The 8,911-nt window shown below is 41.9% G+C and overlaps 1 protein-coding gene across 1 annotated transcript in view; it reads right to left on the bottom strand.

The window, feature by feature from the left end:
* The window catches only part of galnt18a (UDP-N-acetyl-alpha-D-galactosamine:polypeptide N-acetylgalactosaminyltransferase 18a), a 255,800-nt gene that overhangs the window by 110,316 nt on the left and 136,573 nt on the right, over nt 1-8,911 (bottom strand). The gene's annotated exons all lie outside the window — the stretch shown is intronic.

An 8,911-nucleotide genomic window follows, 5' to 3' on the forward strand; every position in this document is an offset into this window, starting at 1 on the left:
CCTGAACTACTGAGGTCAGTGGTGGTGAGAACGACCTGCTGTTCTCGGTCCTGCTACTTAAGCTGCACTGTGAGGCGTCCAGCTCCCTCTCCGGGCAAGAGTCAACAAGTGTCGACTCAATTTTCTTCTACAATTATGGGCTTTCAGAAGTGTGATTTGTGCACTGAAATAAAAAGAGAGAGGTTTCTACAGAGATGTCTGCAGAGATTAACTTTGTGACCCTCCCCCTGTGCATGCCGCAGAGCTGTTCATGACCACGACAGACCCGCTCAGTGATCTCAGCTTCACTATAGGGTTTTGATTGGTGCAAACAATTCAAGCCCAGCCAGACTTAAAGGAACACGCCAACATTTTGGGAAATTAGCTTATCGTCTTCTCCAGAGAGAGACAAGAAGATAGATACCAGTTTCCTCTCTGTGCGTTCAGTAGAAAGCGATCTGGCTGCACATTAGCCTAGCTTAGCACAATGAATGGAAGCGGACATGACCGGTTAGCCTAGGCATTGTCCAACTAACACCTCTCCCGAAGGCTTACCGGTCATGTCCGCTTCCATTCATTGTGCTAAGCTAGGCTAACGTGCAGCCAGATAGCCTTCTACTGAACGCACAGAGAGGAAACTGGTATCTATCTTATTGTCTCTCTCTGGAGAAGACAATAAGCTAATTTCCCAAAATGTTGGCGTGTTCCTTTAAGTACGAGCTGTCCAGCCCAAAGCTAACCTGGACGCTGACCAAACACGCACTGTGGCAGCAGGAACCTGAAACTGTTCTAAACCTGATTTTTCTCCCCCAAATAAATCATAGTCACAAATCAGATCATATAAACCTCTATTGTCCAGCACCACAGTGATGAATAGTGCAAGAATGGCATGCTAGACAAAAACAACAACTTCATAACTAACTTTGCAGATATCAGCTCATTTGGTATAAGCTTGCATTGGTTAGTCGTTACACTATTGATTACGTGTGGTTCACCAATCTGCTATTGGTCAGTAAGGTCCACTGGGTGTGAGGAAAGGGGGGGGGGGGGGCAGGCAGAATTGAGTATGTGTAAATGGTAAATGGTAAATGGCTGCTTTTTTATATAGCGCTTTTATCCAAAGCGCTTTACAATTTGTTACTCACATTTTACTCATTGACTCACACATTCACACACCGACGGCGGAGGCAACCATGCAAGGTGCCAACCTGCTCATCGGGCGGAATTAGGGGTTAAGTGTCTTGCTCAAGGACACATCGACACGCTGCCCGGGAGGAGCGGGAATCGAACTGGGAACCTCCGGATTGCCAGACGACTGCTATACCTCCCGAGCCACTGTCGCCCCGAGCCATGTGTCTTGCTGACATTAGGCTACATTACCGACTAGGCGCGACGACAGCAAAGTAAGCATTGCATCGCAGCACTGCCACATGGCTTTTTAAGGAAGAGAGGCGGTTGAGAGACTGAGAACAAAAATAGTCTCTTCTCGAATCCGCTTCATCAATGTTTATCCACAGCCACACCAGAAAAGGGTCTGCACCATCTGAAACCAACCCCAAGTCAAGCTGGAGGGAATTATAAAGCACCAAACCTAACCCAGTGGGTCAGACCGGCTCCGACGGGGTGCAGGCACATCATAAAAACTCCATTTCACTGACGCTAGTGTGTAAAGCCCCAAGCTTCACACTAAGCTTTGAGTCAACAGTTTTCCTGGGATGTGACAGCTGTCTAGAGCGGTGAGCGAGCCACACGCGTCTCTTTGATGACCATGTTGCAGTCTCCAGTATTGCTTTTTCAATACTGCCTAAGAAATATTCAGCATAATCCATTAAATTGTATTTCCCATTAGTTACAACAATCTGTGACGTACTCCACGCGAGGGAGAGAGAGTTATGGACTTTGTGATGAACAAGCTATCTGTAGCCCTCAAGTTATGGACTTTATGGACTTAACTACATAATGGACTTTGTGCTGATGGACTGTCCATAGCCTACAGGGACACTGCCACATTTGAATTGTCAGGGAAAACCATTTTTTCCATAATAGTTACAGTAAGGTTGCCATCGTAATGGTAATATATTTCATCACTACATAACCATGCTAAATAATCATGTATGTTCCTTGTATTGTTAGCCTTATTCTAAAAAAGGATGCTGATGCTGGTTTGGTTGGGGGCATTTTGACAATGCAACTATTTCCAGAAATGTTTCATCAATGTGGCTCCTTATTGTTTATCGTTTATTAGGATCCCCATTAGCTGCAGTGTGAGAGGTAGTCTTCCTGGGCTCCGACAGCTCCGTCTCCCATTAAAACCTTTACTTCCGTGTTCTTCTTCTTTCTACTTTTGTTTGATGAAGCCGCAGTGGAGAGCTGGAAGGCCGTTTCCATGGTAGCGCATTTGATGAAAATCCATCAGAAGAAGACAACAGTGGAAATAAACGTTTTGATTGACCATATTCACACGGTAGTCATTTTGCTCTTATGTCATGACATAAGCTTAAAAGGAACACGCTTAAAGGAACACAGCAACATTATGGGAAATGCGCTTACCGTCTTCTACAGAGTCAGACAAGAAGATAGATACCAATTTCCTCTCTGTGTGTTCAGTAGAAGAGCTATCCGGCTGCAAGCTAGTCTAGCTTAGCACACATTTATTGAAGTGGATACGAACCAGATAGCCTAGCTTAAGAGGTGTTTTTGGCCAACAGCTAGGTGAGCTTGTCCATATCTGCTTCCATTAATTTGTGCTAAGCCAGGCTAGCTTGCAGCCGGATAGTGTAGGCTAATATGCACATACAGTGGTGACAATTATAGAAACCACCCTGACCATGTATCTATGCTGCATTAGGACCGGTGGTAGAAACACACTTGATTTACTCAAATACAAGTAGAAATACTCTGTACTCTGGTTAAAGTAAAAGTCCTCCATTCAGAATTCTACTTCAATAAAAGTAGAGAAATATTCTATATATTATTGAAAGCACTTAAGTATCAAAAGTAAAAGTATGCATTCTACATGATGTTTGTGTATTCCAATGCTTGGGACCTTGAACCCTCGAACCATTGACCTTTGAAGGTTATGTTGAAATGGTATGTGGTTCAGTTATGCTGCTCTGATTACTGTATGTCCTCTTGAAATTGGCTTCAAATTTTAAAGTACATAATCTTCATCAATTTATGCCATGAACGCCATGTAATAATGTTGGATAATCAGGGTTATCAGCCAGTAATCAACTCGTCACCTGTGGTTCCGTGAAGTTTCTGTGTTGTGTTGTTTATCTGTGATGGTTATCTTACTTGGAAGTCGACCTTCCCCGTACTGGCTGTAACACTGTTCCACCCCGTTAATGCACCTGTACAAAGAATTAACTCGAACACGTTGTCTCTTTCCTTGATGCTGATGTTTATTCCATAAACATAGATTTGTACGAGATGAAAACCGTTCTGAAAGTCTTTGAAAAGTCTAAATTCATTATTCTAATGATCTCTCTCTTCCTATCAGCCCGGTGGTTGTCGCGGCCTAGTGGTTAGACAAAGCCTTCCCTGTTAGCTGAAGCTAGGTCCTCGTGACGTTCCCCCTCCCCCACCCTCCGGCTATAGGAGGGTGGAGGGATTTCTGCTGTCTCTCTGTCAACGTCCCTACGTGTCAGCTTCATGTCCTATCTACTTTAAACCGGAAGAAACTCACAGCTATAACGTCTTTCCCCTAGCAACGGCGGCCATCCCCGTAGCCATGCCCCTTCTCTTGTTACTAAGTGACACAACGCCAGCCAGTGTTCTGCTAGCCCATAGCACCCCTCCCTATCTCATCCCCATAGCTCCCCTCCCTAGCCGACCAGCTATCTTTGTTGATGCGGCCGATGACCTTGTGCTGCTATCACTCACACACCCCGCACCCTGTCTCTGGTCTGTTCTGGAGAGCCTAACACACACTACATGGAAGCTGTCTCTGTGTTAATTATAAAGCCTGAGTGTCAGAGTAGATGTCTGCTGTCATCTACAGATATTTACTGTGACTAGCCATAGACAGTAGGGACTTGTTGAGGCATCTTCAATTTTTTTTTTTTTTTTTTTTTTTTTTTTTATACATATTATGAAAGTACAGATTCATACCTTCAAAATAAGCCATCACTTGAACATTTTGGTGGGATACTTTTCAAGCTACTTCCATGGCCCCCTTCTCTCTCTGGGGGCAATTAACACCTGGCTGCGTTCTAGTCAGGCTCTTTTGTTATGACAATGACTCTGTCTTGTGGCACTGCAAACACAACACCCATAGAAGGAAAAGTCATGCTAGTTTATTAAAATGTTTGTGTGGTAGTGAAAGGTTAACCTTCTGTAGTGTGGTAGTGAAAAGTTAACCTTCTGTGTGTGGTAGTGAAAGGTTAACCTTCTGTAGTGTGGTAGTGAAAGGTTAACCTTCTGTAGTGTGGTTGTGAAAGGTTAACCTTCTGTAGTGTGGTAGTGAAAGGTTAACCTTCTGTAGTGTGGTAGTGAAAGGATTATGTCTGTTTTAATTTAATAAGTGGTCTTAAAATGTCAGTAGTGTACCAGAGCAGACTATATTTTTAGGAAGGAGGTTAAAGAGGAGTATCTTGACTTGACTTTGCATTAGTTTGTGGTTAACTATCCAGAGCTAGTATGAGGAACAGCATGGGTTGTGGCAAGAAATTATATTATATTATTTCCCTGCTATGTAAGTGCAACTCTATGCCATTACACTGTCTTCTATGACATGCCCCAGTGATGAGCAATCTCCAAGTATTAGGCCTATATGGACCTAGTATTTATATAATGTATTATATACTAACCTACACTGTAGCACTCAACACTTTGATGAACATTGTTACTCAGCTGATAGAGTTGTGCCCTTCCTGATGACTTGTCATACAGACCTTGTAAGTCTAAAAGTGGATAAAAGCGTCAGCAAAATTACTAAATGTAAATGTAAATGTATTATAAGGAGGACCTAGTATTTATATACTGTATTATGTGGACCAGGACCTAGTATGTATATTATGTATTATGAATTGAAAATGGGGGACCCTGATGTAAACAAGACGAAAGTCTTTCTCTGGTCTGCATCCCCTTAACAATTGTGTGTATTAAGCCAGCATAACTGGACCACATACCACTTTAACATAACCTGTAGAGGTCAATGGATCGAGACTTGAATGCTCCCAAGCACTGGAATACACAAACACCTCAATAGTCAAGATATTAATCAAGTTTCAAGATTTTATTATCATTTAAAATAAAGTACAGAATAGAGCTGTTGTAGGAATGCGGTAATGATAGTGAAAACGGAGCCGTGTTCCGATGCAAAAATACTATTTTATTACGCACTCTACTGTCGCACAACAACACTGCCATTCCTCTTTCATTCATCTCTCTTAAACTACGTCATCCCCCGCTAAGGATCACGGGAGATGTAGTAAACACCACATAAGGCTAGGATGCGGTGAATTATGTCCCAGTAGCCACTACACTGTATTAATAATAGCTCAGATTATTCATACCTGTCACTTTGGATAATTCCGTGATACGCAACATTAAAATAAGGACAGCTGTTTACAAGTGGATGTTTAATGACAATAAAGCATAACAATGGTTGAAATGAAACTCATGGACCCAACGTTAAACATGAATGAACGTTGGAGAAATGGGAGACAGAGTGGGGGGAAGACATTCGGGAAATAACGACGGATTCGGGAATCGAACCCGGGTCGCCCGTGTCGCCACTGGGGCGCCCCACTTATACTATTCTGAGAAGATAATTCATCTGTATCGCAACCGAGTCACGGATTTTGTCGAGGCAGGTAGCATTATGTCTGGAACAATGAAATGAAATAAAGAAATGTGAATTAAAGAAGTTAAAACGAAGTTTAGCCTATTAAATTGTTTTAGAAGCCTATAGCCAATGCCTGCGTGTACTTATTTTAACGCTCCGTGGACGACTGGCCGAGGACTGCGAGGAGGGGGAATTGCAACCGTGTACAAGCAAAACTTTGACTGAGTTCGGTTAATGATGCCATAATTCTCTGCTGTGCTTTTAGGCACACACTCACGCTAACATTGAGTGTTGCATGAATAACAAGCGCAGACAGACCACACCCAGCTTAAGCCCTCGTTTGTAGTCTTTCCCCCAGCATTGAGACACAATACTGTCGGACAAATAACAATAATTAACTCATTTACAAGTTGTATTAAGTTTTGCAAATAAGGGAACAGAGCAATGACATTTCAAAGCAGTCAAAAAAGCAATATTTAGATTTTTTCATATTTCTGAAGTGCAAGAAATTTTTCGCGTTTTCTGATGCTTGTATCTCGCCGCCACAAGTCGGGTTTGGTCACGTTGAGTCACATATACAGATATGAAAAACGTCACAATATCCTTTTCTTAGTAACTAACTAAGAACTAGTAACTGATGGGTTCAGATGAAATGTAGTGGAGTAAAAGTACAACGTTTCCTGAAATGGAAATACTTGGGTAAAGTACAAATACCTACAAGTACTTTTTTTCCACCGACATCAAAGCCACCAAAAAATAGACATTTACTTTATTGTACTGTTTACGGTAAGGTGATGACAAATTTGAGAGAAATTCTGTGGGAGAAAAGGGTGATTCTGTAGGAATAACATATTTCGGATTATTTTAGCCCATTAACTCATTCAGCGCCAGTCACGATGATAGTCGGGTTAACTCGCCATCGCTTGAGCGCCAATCACGAGTATAGTTGGGTTTTAATCGTTATTTCTTTTATTAGCGATATCCATTCATTTTCATCCATCCAGCCTGATGTTATCATTGGGAATGGGTCTGAGCTTGCAAAAGGGCAAATACCACCATGGGTATTGCACCCCATTGGGAATGGTGTAGTTTATTTTCTGGGACGATCCAAGCCGTGTGGGCCCGTCATTGTGAAATGGTCGCTAATGTGGTACGGACCTCCACGAGCAGTATTTGGAATGGCGATCAGATAATTGGATTATTTCTTTTGCATTACATCAGATACAAGGTAAGAACACTATATATACATTTGATTGTTGATCTGATATTTATTTCTACCTCGATCTACGCTGTCTCTGTGTGTGTGGCTGTGTCCGTTGGTGGCAGCAGGGGGGGGGGGGGGGGCGCCGGTCTAAACCGCACGAGGAAGGATAATAATGATGATCTAGCGTTGATTTCAGGAAGATTCGATAATCAGGCGAAAAATTACAACGTGTTTAGTGTATTCCACTAAAACGCTATTATCGTGTCTTTCTCTGGAATTACTCAGAAGCACCCAAAGTTATACTCATATTCAAAAGGCTATAAAATGAAAATGTAGAGATGAAAAAACAATCTGTTTTGTACATGTTGACTGGAAGCAACTCACTGATAATCGACGGGTGTATTAGACCCTAAGCTATAATTTAAGATATATTTTAAGGACTCGCAAATCTCGCAGTCCCCCCATTGACTTACAGCGGTGGCGTACTAGCGCCATCTCATGGATTAAGCGATGGCGCAGAATGAGTTAAGAACAGGGCTATCAAGCCAAAAAGGGTTCTGCCAAATCAACAAACAGTTGATTTCCTCTATATATCTAGTAGATTGTTCAACAAGCGTATGTTACAACAAAAATCTATTCTCACAAATAAGAAGAGATTTGGCTAACATTACGCAGAAACTAAATGTAGTTCTATGAAGTCAAAATAGAATCACTGACTAGAGGCAAAAGAAAATCCAGATATCTTAATGTTGTAACTCTATGCAAAAACCAGAGTGTAGATACAGTATACCCAAATACACACAGCGCTGGTGTTGGATCTACTCATGGCGAATTCACAAAGGGATTGCACAGCTTTTGTGAAAGTGCCATTTGAAAAGTATCCTTTTCTATGCAAATGAGCCTCATTGCAAAAACACTCCAATTTACAAAGAACGGCGCTAATTGCCACCCTCAGTTAAAGTGACGCTATTTACGTCTTCAGAGAATTGGTGGTAACTAAGCGCATTAGTGACCAGCGTCTCTGGTGATCTGTTGGGTTAGGTAATAATCACAATAAAGAGAATAGAACCCGCACACTCATATGCTCCAAAATAAACTTTTAATTTATAACGTTTCATCAGGTCCATGAGGAGTAGAATCTGGAAACACGGTCAATGAAAATTTTATTCTGGAGTATATGAGAATGCGGGTTCTCTTAACTAAACATTAAATACAACTTAATTTCTCACTCTAAAAATATTCCTAAGTCTGAAATAATTTTCACTGGCACACAGTGCCTAACTCCGGCCGAAAGATTCAGCACCATGGACAAGTCTGCTCAAACTAATTTCTTTTGGGATGACATGACAAAGATTTTTTGATATGATAGACAGTTTGGTTTTGTAGCTTATTAGTGGTTAACGAAAACTATAACGAGTTTTCGCAAAATAAGTCTCCTACCATATTTTGCTGCCCTTCATAGATTCGCTCGTAGGTCAGGTTGTGGGGGTACTAGAGACATGACCGTCATCAAGTTTTTATGCACCTGAGTGTCCTGAACACATAGAGATAGCCGCTGAGTCGATCGGACCTTCCTACGCTGAGCTATATGGTAACTTCAATCACATCTAATTTGCCCACCTAATTGGTACCAAAAAAGTGTTTGGCCCAAGGACTAGAAGAGCTACAGTATTGATTGTCAGGACTTCCAATTTGCAATCAGAGAATGTAAGCTTCTGTTTTCTGTTTACATGCATACTGTTGCATGGGCAGTATTTATACAATTTTACCATATCAGGAGCAAATTGCACTCAGATGCTCTGCGAGCCAACTGGAGCAATCCGGAGCAAATTGCACTCTGCGAGCCAACTGCGCTGAAAGATATCAGGAGCAAATTGCCCACCGCAAGGGCGTGTTTGCGCTAGTATATATTTTGCGCAATATCTTTAGTGAATAGG

Source organism: Notolepis coatsorum, assembly GCF_963971535.1.
Source record: "Notolepis coatsorum genome assembly, chromosome: 18".
NCBI classification, from domain to species: domain Eukaryota; kingdom Metazoa; phylum Chordata; class Actinopteri; order Aulopiformes; family Paralepididae; genus Notolepis; species Notolepis coatsorum.